Source organism: Hermetia illucens, chromosome 7 (genome assembly GCF_905115235.1).
Source record: "Hermetia illucens chromosome 7, iHerIll2.2.curated.20191125, whole genome shotgun sequence".
Taxonomy (NCBI): Eukaryota; Metazoa; Arthropoda; class Insecta; order Diptera; family Stratiomyidae; genus Hermetia; species Hermetia illucens.
In genome coordinates, this window is record NC_051855.1 from 943703 (window position 1) to 955078 (window position 11376).

An 11376-nucleotide genomic window follows, 5' to 3' on the forward strand; every position below is an offset into this window, starting at 1 on the left:
TAAAAAAAATGAAATATAAATATAGTATTTGGTAATAGGCAATGTGAGCAAAATATCTATGTCTGTAATATGTACGTATATCTTGTAGTTTGAAAAAAGTATGAAGGAATATTTTGAGATTTTAGTCTTGTTTGCACCTTTTATAGATTTTTTTCTCCGTGTCAATGCTTTTTTGGCTTCAATTGCTCGCTATACTTTCTTTTCGAGGAAACGGGGCCGATGAGAAGAAAAGCCCCTTTTCGACCATGAAAAATCCCCAGAAACATAAAATTCCTTTGGTATATCCAGCTTCGATATTCATATGCTTTTCTTCGTTGGCAGCTCTGCGCATCACTAAGTCAAAAACCCTTGCTACCGCTCCATCAATATTTTTTACTAGTTTATTAATAAGCGTTTAAATAAAATCCAGTTCCAAGATCCATCAATCCACAAAACAATTTTACACCGTGCACTCCAATACCAATCAATCGCATTATAAAAATGACGATTCACTTCGTTGTCGGTTACGATCATGGGACATGGGTCGATGTATTTATCACCACAACTACAGCTAACACGCAGTTTGAAATTCAACATCTTCACAAGCTTTAATTTTGTAAAGTAGAAAGTGTCCGGATAGCTGAGTGATTAGAGCGCAAGGCTGTCGTACGGAAGATCGCGGTTCAAATCTCACTGGCGGCAGTGGAGTTTGTATCGTGATTTGACGTCGGATACCAGTCGACCCAGCTGTGAATGAGTACCTGAGTCAAATCAGGATAATAATCTCGGGCGAGCGCTATGCTGACCACATTGCCTCCTAGTGTACCGTTACGGTCTTGAATGAAGTGCTCTAACACATTTCAAGGCCCTGATCCATCATGGGTTGTTGCGCCAACGATTATTATTATTGTTATTAATATTTCACCATCTGATCTCAATCCACATCAAGCGAGTTGCTATTCGCCCTTCGAAGTTTTTCAGCCGTTTTACTTGTGTAATCTGTATTGACAATTTCTCCTATCTAGGGTCGAAAATCACAACCGATAACAACTACGATGATGAAATCCGCGCACGGTTGTTGTCAGCCAACAGAGCCTATTTTAGCTTACAAAGACTGTTCAGCTCGAAACGTCTCACCATAGGGTCAAAGCTCTTACTGTACAAGACTATGATTTTGCCAGTCCTCATGTATTCCTCGGAAACTTGGGTTCTTACCAAGAAATATTGCGAACTCTTGGCCGCGTTCGAGAGAAGAATCCTCCGAAGAATTTTTGGCCCCCTACATGAGGATGGACGATTCCGTAGCCTACACAATGACGAAATCTATGAGCGATACCATGACCGTCCGATTGTGGATAAAATCCGGCTCAATAGGTTACGGTGGGCGGGTCACTAAATCCGTATGGATGAGGATGATCCCACCCGGAAAGTGTATAAGGGCAATATCTATGGTAGAAAAAGAAGACGGGGCAGACCTTGCCTGAGATGGAGCGATGGCGTAGGCCAGGACGCCAGACAGCTTTTAGGGATATTGAATTGGTGGACCTCGGCGCAACACCGGGATGTCTGGAGTTCCTTATTAAGGGGTTACATACAGTTAGAAGGCCGAAAAAAAGCCAATTTTCCAGAATTTTTTTTGAGAAACCTTCTAAAGTTATTGTTCTAAATATTTGAACATATATTATGGTATCTTTTAACAATATTTTCAGACTTAAAACTAGTAAAAATATTTATTTGGACAGGAGCTACAGCTGATCTCCGAAAGCTCCTCTCAAAAAGACGTTTTGCGGTGATAACTATATCACTGAACTGGAACCTCTGAAATTAAAAAACCAAACAGATTTCGTTAAAGTAATGTTAAATCTAGTAATTAATCGAAGGAATAAGCAAAATAAATTTTTTTGACAAAATGGTGGTTTCTAGAGAAAAAAAATTGATTTTCGGCCAAAATTTCGGCCTTAAATTGTTTATAAAAAAAAAGTATTAATCGGTAAGATAAAATCTTCGATCAATTACTAAAAAATATATTTAAGAAGCTTGTGTCAAAATTTGAGATCAATCGGTTTAGCCGTTTTTGAGTAATATTGGTCACCGACTTTGAAAACACCATTTTGAGAAAAACGCGTTTAAAGTTTGAAAAGCACTTTATATAAGATGAAAAATTTTTTTTTTCAACTTACATTGAGTCGTCTATTCCAGGACCATATAATAAACCCTCCGTCGCTTCGGCAGCTTCTAATAACTCGAGCTGATGTCTGCGAGCCATTCTTCCATCTCGGGTGCTCTCACGCGCTCTGATATCGGAAATGGTCACGCGCTGCTCATCTTTTTTCAGCATATGAATGCGCATTGGGTCCAAGTGTGATTCCTATTGCCTTCATATAATATAATAGTGATCCCATTCCTTAATCCACAAAATTTTGCTGCACATTTTAACCCTAATCCGAGGACTCTCATGACAAATAATCGTCGATTTATTTCATAAGAGTGCGCGACAAAAGGACTAGAATTTATGTAACGATCTGCACACTTATCACACAGCAAAACAATTTTGGAACCAAGTCCTCATCCAGAAGCAGTTTGAAACTTCACATTTACGTCACAAGTCTTACATTTCACATATTCAGAAATTGCTGCATACTCAACAGACGGATCACGCGGAACTGAGGTTTCCTCTTGTTCTTTAAATTTTTTTGCCGAGGCACTGAAACTACTTTCATCCGTTTCGGCTGTTTTTGGATTAAAAACATTTTTTCGCTTTTTTGGTCTCGACTTACGTATGTTAAGAGATTTTCTCATTTCTCTAGAAGCCTTCATTTTCAAATTACAAGTAGAATTTTAACGAACTCACAAGTTTACTGCTTGGCTTAGCTGCTTATACTGACTACCACTCTTAAATATTTTCCAGTTTGGGGAGAGCAAAATTAAAATTTACCTTTTAGGTATAAAAACGACAATAACACACTGATGTTTTACCCATCTAAATACATTAGAAGGGAACATTTAGAATAGGTAGGTGCACAAAAGGGACACAGCGTTCCAGGTAAGCGCTGCCGCTCCGGCCTTATGCTTCCAACCGCTCTGAAACGCCTTTTAAAATTTGCATGTAACTTCGAAAATATTCACCGGAACGATATGAAATTTTCTGTGTGTATTCTTAAATATATGTACATTAAGAAAATAAAATAAAAAAAAATCGTTTTTATGAAAGTTCTAACTGTATATAACCCTTAAGGCAGGCCTAGACCGGATACCGGTTGTTGCGCCGGTGATGATGATGATGATGATTTGTCCCATTAGAGCCTAGCATGTAATATATGCATATATTATGTGAGAAAATTTGCACAGAAACGGCAATCTTGACTTGTTACAACTTTGTCAGTAATAGTGCGATTTCCACCAAACTTGGCGGGATCATGCCAAAGGATGAACTTAAGGGAGGTTTCGCAGCCAATTATTAACTTTATTTGAACAGATATCGGTATGAAGGATATTTCGGAGTCTAGGCACCATATAGTGGCAGCCTCCTGATTTTTTTCAGATTTTTCGGTTGGGTAGTTTCTGAGGATGGGTCCGCTGAAGAAATGATCACTTTCGACCCCGCACTCTCCACCTTTCTAGTAAATGTCAAAACAGGGACCGGCTTGAGAAAGTACTAACCTTTTATTTGATATTCCACATGACTATATTAGCCGAAAAAAAATTTCACCCCTCTTTTGCATATGTAGGAACCCCTTGAATTCGACGTAGAAGGATGTAACTTACTGTATGCGTCAGCATACATGCGCAGTTTCCACCTTTCCACCAAATTTGGTGTCAATCTCTATAGACATCTTTGAGAAAAATGCGTGCGATGGAAAGACAGAGAGATAGTAAACCGATTTTAATAAGGTTTTGTTTTACACAAAACCTTAAAAAAGAATCATATTTTCAAAGAGACAGTTTTTTACTCAACTGAATTGGACATAGTTTATATATAGACTGTGATTAGAAGCCAAACATAGTTAATTATTTTAATACATTTTATTCGATATTTCCCAGAGTTCTCTTGGCATCTCAAAGGAATTACAATAATATGGACCGTGTATATATTGACCGAGCGGTAACAATGATGCGGAAAAGCCTGCATATAATGATAGTACTTAATTATAACTTAGTTATATGCACTTTCTGACTTGTTCACATATGAAATTAAAATTTCCGAATCACAAAAAGGATAATCCTTCAAATTTAAAATTTGGTTTCTTATTCGGCGAGCAATAGATATTAGTAATTCAGAAATAGGAAAAGTATATGTACATACAGTCGTTTTTAAAATTTGTATAATGCCGTGTTAAAAACTGTTAGCTAGCACTTCAGAGGCCATACATCTTTCTAAATATATTTACTTCTAAATATTGACTCTATTTTCGATTTATTTATCAATTATTTCTAATATGGCGGTGGTTTCACAAACAGTTTTTGTTTCCTGGTATTTGAAAATGAGAAATTAAAGTTTTATAGAAACAATAGATTTATTTTTTGAATAAATATACGTAGGTGTGCTGGGGTTATATAGCTCCTGCTTCCGGCAGTAGCATGCATGCATATATATATATATATATATATATATATATATATATATATACATATTATCCGATCGTCTTCACTTAAACATGATAACTTCGTTATTTAAAAAAAGTCAAGCGACGACGGCTTTACGGTTTCTTACCAGGGCAGAGGCAAATCGTCAGACACTGCCTCACCTCTGCCCTGGGAGCAGCGTGACCGTAGCGGCTCGCAGATGTTGAATGCTCCTTTATATAATTCGTAAAACACGACATGCCTACGAATTATATTGGGCGCAAATCCGCCTCGTTGACCAAAGCTGGCCAGGGCTGAAATATTCGTTTTGAGAATGAAGGGGGTCCTAAGTCCGCATCAACTTAATGCAGGACCGGACCAATTGAGGAGCAACTTACTCCTTATTTTCTGGTCCACGGACCCCTCGCAGGGCTTGCACCCAAACTTTTTTAAAAAAAAGTCAAGCGACGACGGCTTTACGGTTTCTTACCAGGGCAGAGGCAAATCGTCAGACGCTGCCTCACCTCTGCCCTGGGAGCAGCGTGACCGTAGCGGCTCGCAGATGTTGAATGCTCCTTTATATAATTCGTAAAACACGACATGCCTACGAATTATATTGAGCGCAAATCCCTTCATTCTCAAAACGAATATTTCAGCCCTGGCCAGCTTTGGTCAACAAGGCGGATTTGCGCTCAATATAATTCGTAGGCATGTCGTGTTTTACGAATTATATAAAGGAGCATTCAACATCTGCGAGCCGCTACGGTCACGCTGCTCCCAGGGCAGAGGTGAGGCAGCGTCTGACGATTTGCCTCTGCCCTGGTAAGAAACCGTAAAGCCGTCGTCGCTTGACTTTTTTTAAAAAAGTTTGGGTGCAAGCCCTGCGAGGGGTCCGTGGACCAGAAAAGAAGGAGTAAGTTGCTCCTCAATTGGTCCGGTCCTGCATTAAGTTGATGCGGACTTAGGACCCCCTTCATTCTCAAAACGAATATTTCAGCCCTGGCCAGCTTTGGTCAACGAGGCGGATTTGCGCCCAATATAATTCGTAGGCATGTCGTGTTTTACGAATTATATAAAGGAGCATTCAACATCTGCGAGCCGCTACGGTCACGCTGCTCCCAGGGCAGAGGTGAGGCAGCGTCTGACGATTTGCCTCTGCCCTGGTAAGAAACCGTAAAGCCGTCGTCGCTTGACTTTTTTTAAAAAAGTTTGGGTGCAAGCCCTGCGAGGGGTCCGTGGACCAGAAAAGAAGGAGTAAGTTGCTCCTCAATTGGTCCGGTCCTGCATTAAGTTGATGCGGACTTAAGACCCCCTTCATTCTCAAAACGAATGATAACTTCGACTCTGTGATGTGTCAACTTACTTATATCAATGGCGCGTTTGAGTCGACTCACTCATGAATTGCCCATTTCTATGAAAAAGTATCTTCAATAGCCCACGTTTTTCTTCTGTAGTAGCCCTTGGCCACCAAGGAATATGGAAAGATCCGCAATTATTACGGTCAAGCTTTTTACACAATGGTAACGTATACGTTACGTTACTTTAATTTTCTTTTAATATATTCACTAGCGTTCATGCACTATTCTTCTCAAACCACTAGAGTTCTTTTGGTTATGATCTTTATAATGTGCTGGTTGTTTACCCCAATGGCATTTGACTTTTGTTGGCATTAACATTTTGTTTCCTTATATTGCCATTTTTACGCACGACCAGCGTCATTGGATTGATCACTTCCTCTAACTGAACTGTTCTCCTTTTTAACACTGCATTACATACGACTGCATAGAAGCACAATTTTCGTGGCAGATTGAGATGAAATTAGATAATACTAATATTATTCTCGTAACTTCTGTTAACATCTCAGTTACCGGCTTGATGCAGTGCAGCACGTCTTCTAAGACCGGAAAGTTCTCCTCAATGAAGACTTATCCGTTGTAGTTTTCTGGGCTTTTTCGTTAGTAGTTCGATGTCTTTCTTGCAAACTTTTATTTCGTCGTCGTTAATTATTGTTCTATTCAATATTAAGTAAATAGTAAATGATTAATGGTTGTATCAAGTCCTGCAATCCATTTCTTCTTGCACTGACTCCAGCTTCTCTAAAATTTTGATTTTGAACTCGAGAATAGATCACCTTCATATATACATATGAATGCTTCCAAAGCGTTCTTCAATTGGGAAATTTCTACACGGGGTGCTTTCGTTAACTTTCCCACTGGTCGATATCCTTGGGTTTCGCTTCCGACTATCCTTTTAGGTATTCGTTTGTTGACGATTTACGAGCTCGGCTGTTTTTTGCAATCGACGCTACTGCGCCATCATAGAAATTAAATAGTTCCGGCCAGCTCTAACCTTACTTCATTATCAACCACGGTGTAACAACCTGTTTCTCGTCAAAGAACTCCAAATATTCTGGTTTGCAAGCACCAATTCGATATTTCTAACAGCCGTCTGGCGTCTTTGTTTACGCCTGCCACGTCTTCTTTTTCTTCCATAGATATTACCCCTGTGGCCCATCTAGGCTTGCTCAACTCAGCAATAAGGAGTCCGCAGCCCATTAAGCTGAATTTGAAGTCCTTCTCCAAAAATTCTTCGGAGAATTCTCCTCTCGAACACAAAAAGAACAACAATCCAAATCCAATGTAAATAAATAATATGTGTTGTTGAGGATGCTGGGAGTCCTAGGTCGGCACCCACGTAGTGACGGACCGAACCACTTGTGGAGCAACTTACTCCCAGCATCCTCAACAAAAAATATTATTTATTTACATCGGCCTGGTTTAGGTCTGGACTGTGACGGATTTCACTTAAATATAATTCGTACTCATTACGTGTTTGCGATTATATTTAAGTGAAGCGTTTTCCATCGATCGTCGCTTTCGGTCATGCTGCTCCCACGGCAGAGGTGAGGCAGCGTCTGATGAGTTGCCTTTGCCCTGGACGAAACCGTCTGTCAACTTTTTGTCTTTTTTTTTCTGTAAACATTGGGTTTTACTCAAAAAAGGAGTCCGAGAACTGCAAAAGGGGGAGCAAGTTGCTCCCCAAATGGTTCGGTCCGTCACCACGTGGGTGCCGACCTAGGACTCCCAGCATCCTCAACAAAATATATTATATAATGTTTGTTTATTTAGGGTGAACATAGTATTTATGTCGTTGATTTGTATATACATATGTGAATCTTGGGGTTTGGCAAAATATGAAGGAATATTTTGTATTCTAAGCTATGTACTACACATAAGATAAACACTACCTTTATATCCGAAGCGCCCGGCTTCCGGTATTCCTACTTATTTAAAACCGATGACTCATTATTTCGACACCTGATAAAATGCTCTAGGGTTTTCAATACAAATGTTGATAATTAATTCGTGAGCCCATTTGCCCGTTTTGGGAATAAATGCTACTTTAATATCTCCCTAATTTATTGGGCAAAATTGAAATCCGTATATCGTCGTACATAAGTGTAAATAGTATTTAATAAGTAAATACATAAATGTTCAGAAAAGCGGTAAAAGATGATGTTTTGTGTTTTTTTTAAACGAACGTAACGTACAGCTTGTTAGATGCAATGCAAAAAAAATCATTGAAAATGATAAAATAAAATCCTTACTGAGCTCGAATAACAATAGAAAAAGACAATTTTCATATGCAAAATAAAAAAGCGTAATAATGACATGATAAACTTCGTATGAAGACTTTAGCATCATATACACATCTCGCTGAGTGGTGTCATGGATTTGATTTGGATGCCAGTGTGTACCCCGATATTTTGAAGAAATTTGCATCCGAGCGCAGAGAAATTAGATATTTGTCAAACAATCAAGATATGCTAAAACAGGGACCCGAAACGAGTGAAATACACGCATGTGATAATGTATGCTTAATTGTCCGAAGGTATTCAAAACCTTTCCACAATCCTCGTACTGCAATACTTTTGAGAACCTGTGGGATTATATTTACGGTTCGCTTCGCAAATGCCCCATTTCGAACAAATAATACTTGATGGAACGAATAGTGGAGAAAAATTTCAGCAGAATATGAAAAAGTGAAAAATGTAATGATGCTAAAAGTCTCGATACGAAGTAATTGACAGGCCGGATTGAACCTGGGCTTTACGAAGAGAGGTATAAAGTCATCTGAATCTGTAGATTTAGACTTTTGGAACGAATTAAACGCCCATTTTGTTCATTTATTAGATGAGATTATTACCCTGATTTGACTCAGGTATTCATTCACAGCTGAGTCGACTGGTGTCCTTCAAATCACGATACAAATCCCACTGCCACCAATGAGATTTGAACCGCGACCTTCCGTACGGCAGCATTGTGCTCTAACCACAGCTATCCGGGCACATATCCCAAACAAAAAATTTAGCTTTAGCCTGGCTTAAAGTACTGGCGGCTTGTCGTGCTTGCGATTATAAAAAGAGGAGCGATTTTCATTTGTTGCTTAAGGGTCACTATTTTACGTGCACAAGCCTTTGCACTTAGAGTTGTGCATGGCTGTTGTGGGAAAAGTACACTTCAAGCAGATAGTTTGCCGTTTCCTCATTGATTTCTGTGTATCTCCCGTTCTATGAAGGAAGGATAAGGATCCAATTTAACTTGAAGGGCGCCTTCAGTGAGCTAGTCGATTCAGAAAATCATCTTAACGATGACCGTTTAACGGAGTTAGGTTGAAATGTTCCCTTGCAGTACTCCTTTAATAATAGTATAATAATAATGGTTTTGCAATAAAGTCTGGCCTACGTGCTAAGTGCGAACTAACATACTTGATGTACTTAGATGACATCAAGCTGTATGCTGGTACTGAAGACCATCTTAGATTAGATAGATTAGATTAGAGGTAGATAGTGATACTCGGATGGAGTTTGAATTAGACAAGTGCCGAATCCAAGCCATCTGCAAAGGTCATCTTTGGTGGCCTCCACATCCCGGCTATGACCTAGACAGATTCCTACAAGTACCTAGGAATTCTGCAAGGAACCCCTGCTCGATGCTCTGTTGTCCGAATTCCTGCGACGTGTAAAGCTGGTGCTGAAATCGCATCTCTCGGGGAAGAATAAAATAAACGCATTGAATGTATTCGCTATCATTTCACTGGCTCATGCATTCGGAATATTGCCGTGGACGAAGACCGATCTGAAAAACGTCCAGCGGCGGATACGGACAACTATGTCCAAATTCCAAATGCCATCCAAAGTCTACCGTGGAGCGGATAAACCTGCCTCGTGACATCGATGGTGGGGGCGTGGTTGACGTGGCGGTACAACATCATCGCCAAGTCGACTCGCTGCGCGCTTATTTTTACAGCAAAGAGCAGGCGAGTCCCTTGCATGCGGCTGTCTGTAAGGCAGACTGTGGACTGATTCCACTTAACTTGAAGGATCGATCTTTCAATCCTCTGAGTGAGGTGAAGTGGGGCCAAGAGCGGATCGATGAATGGAAGTCGAAGGCAATGCACGGTAAACATGTGATTTGCATTTGCCGAACAGATGGCTGTATGCTGGGGAACTCTTTGCTGAGACGGAGGAGTTTATGTGTGCCATTCGGGACGGCGTGGTCGCTACCCGCACTTATAAAAAGCTCATCATGAAAAAACGGGTGGAGAACGAGCAGTGCCGACTCTGTGGTTCGGCGTTAGAGACGTTGGATCATCTCATTTCTGGCTGTACTGTTTATTCACCAGGCATAATGTTGTATGTAAGGTTATCCATCAAAACCTTGTATACAAGCATGGGCTGATCACGGGAACATTTCCGCCGAGATTGTGATAACTCGGAAAATAATAATCGTTGGCGCAAAAATCCAATTGGCTTAGGTTGTTGGAGTATGTTAGAACACTTCATTCAAGACCGTAACAGTACATTACAGGATTACACTACCCTGTAGGCAGCAGTGTGGTCAGCATTGCGCTCGCCCGACTTTATTTCCCTGATATGACTCAGGTACTCATTCACAGCTGAGTCGACTGGTATCCGACGCCAAATCACGATAAAAATCGCACTGCCACCTGTGAGATTTGAACCGCTTCCTTCCGTACGACAGCCTTGTGTCCTAACCACTCAGCTATCCGATACTCCTTTGTTTCGGCAAATCCAAGTTCCACCATTGTGTTTTACTCTTCTTTGGCGTGCCGAGAAACATCTCTCATATTGATAATGAGAATCTAGGCAGGGATTTGATGTGCTTTGAATGGATCATGAATCGATCGCTCAGCATTAGTCAGTATGTTGCTCAATCTGCCTCCTACGGATTGATTTCGAAATCCAATGGTTGGAGGTCTGCATTTCGGCCACAGCTACATATTTTGATATGGTGGGCGTTAACATTGTAGCCGCCTAGTATCCCCATGCTTCTAATTTTCACATATTGAATAACTTACATTAACATACGATAAGTCACATCTGCCCACTAACAAACCATGGTTCTCAGATGAAGTATATGAATGTTTGGCAGCCATTGACCCCACAAATGATTAATGCAATTATTGTTTTACGTAGAATCCTGCCAATTTATCTCTAAGATGCTGCTTCAGATTAAGCGCCGTGACTTGCCTATCCCCGGCTTTGAAAGCCGACGCTTGTAATTTGATGATCCCAAGTCCGTATAAATTCCGCCTTTCCAAACCAGAGCATTCAAGTGATGGTTTTGAGTTTTTTCTCACCTCGATTTCACTCCTACTGTGAAAGCTAGAGAATCCATTTGCTGAACGATGGCAGTGATCTTCTTCCGAATAAGTCGTGAACTCTCCAACACACTTTTCAGAAAAGAGCAATACTGACTCTCGCCGAAAATGTTTAGCCGTAACATATTACAGTGTACACTTACCGTCTGA

At 40.3% G+C, this 11376-nt stretch overlaps 1 protein-coding gene across 2 annotated transcripts in view; it reads left to right on the forward strand.

The window, feature by feature from the left end:
- Window positions 1-11376, forward strand: part of LOC119660814 (epidermal growth factor receptor kinase substrate 8-like protein 1) — a 115841-nt gene that overhangs the window by 21996 nt on the left and 82469 nt on the right. The gene's annotated exons all lie outside the window — the stretch shown is intronic.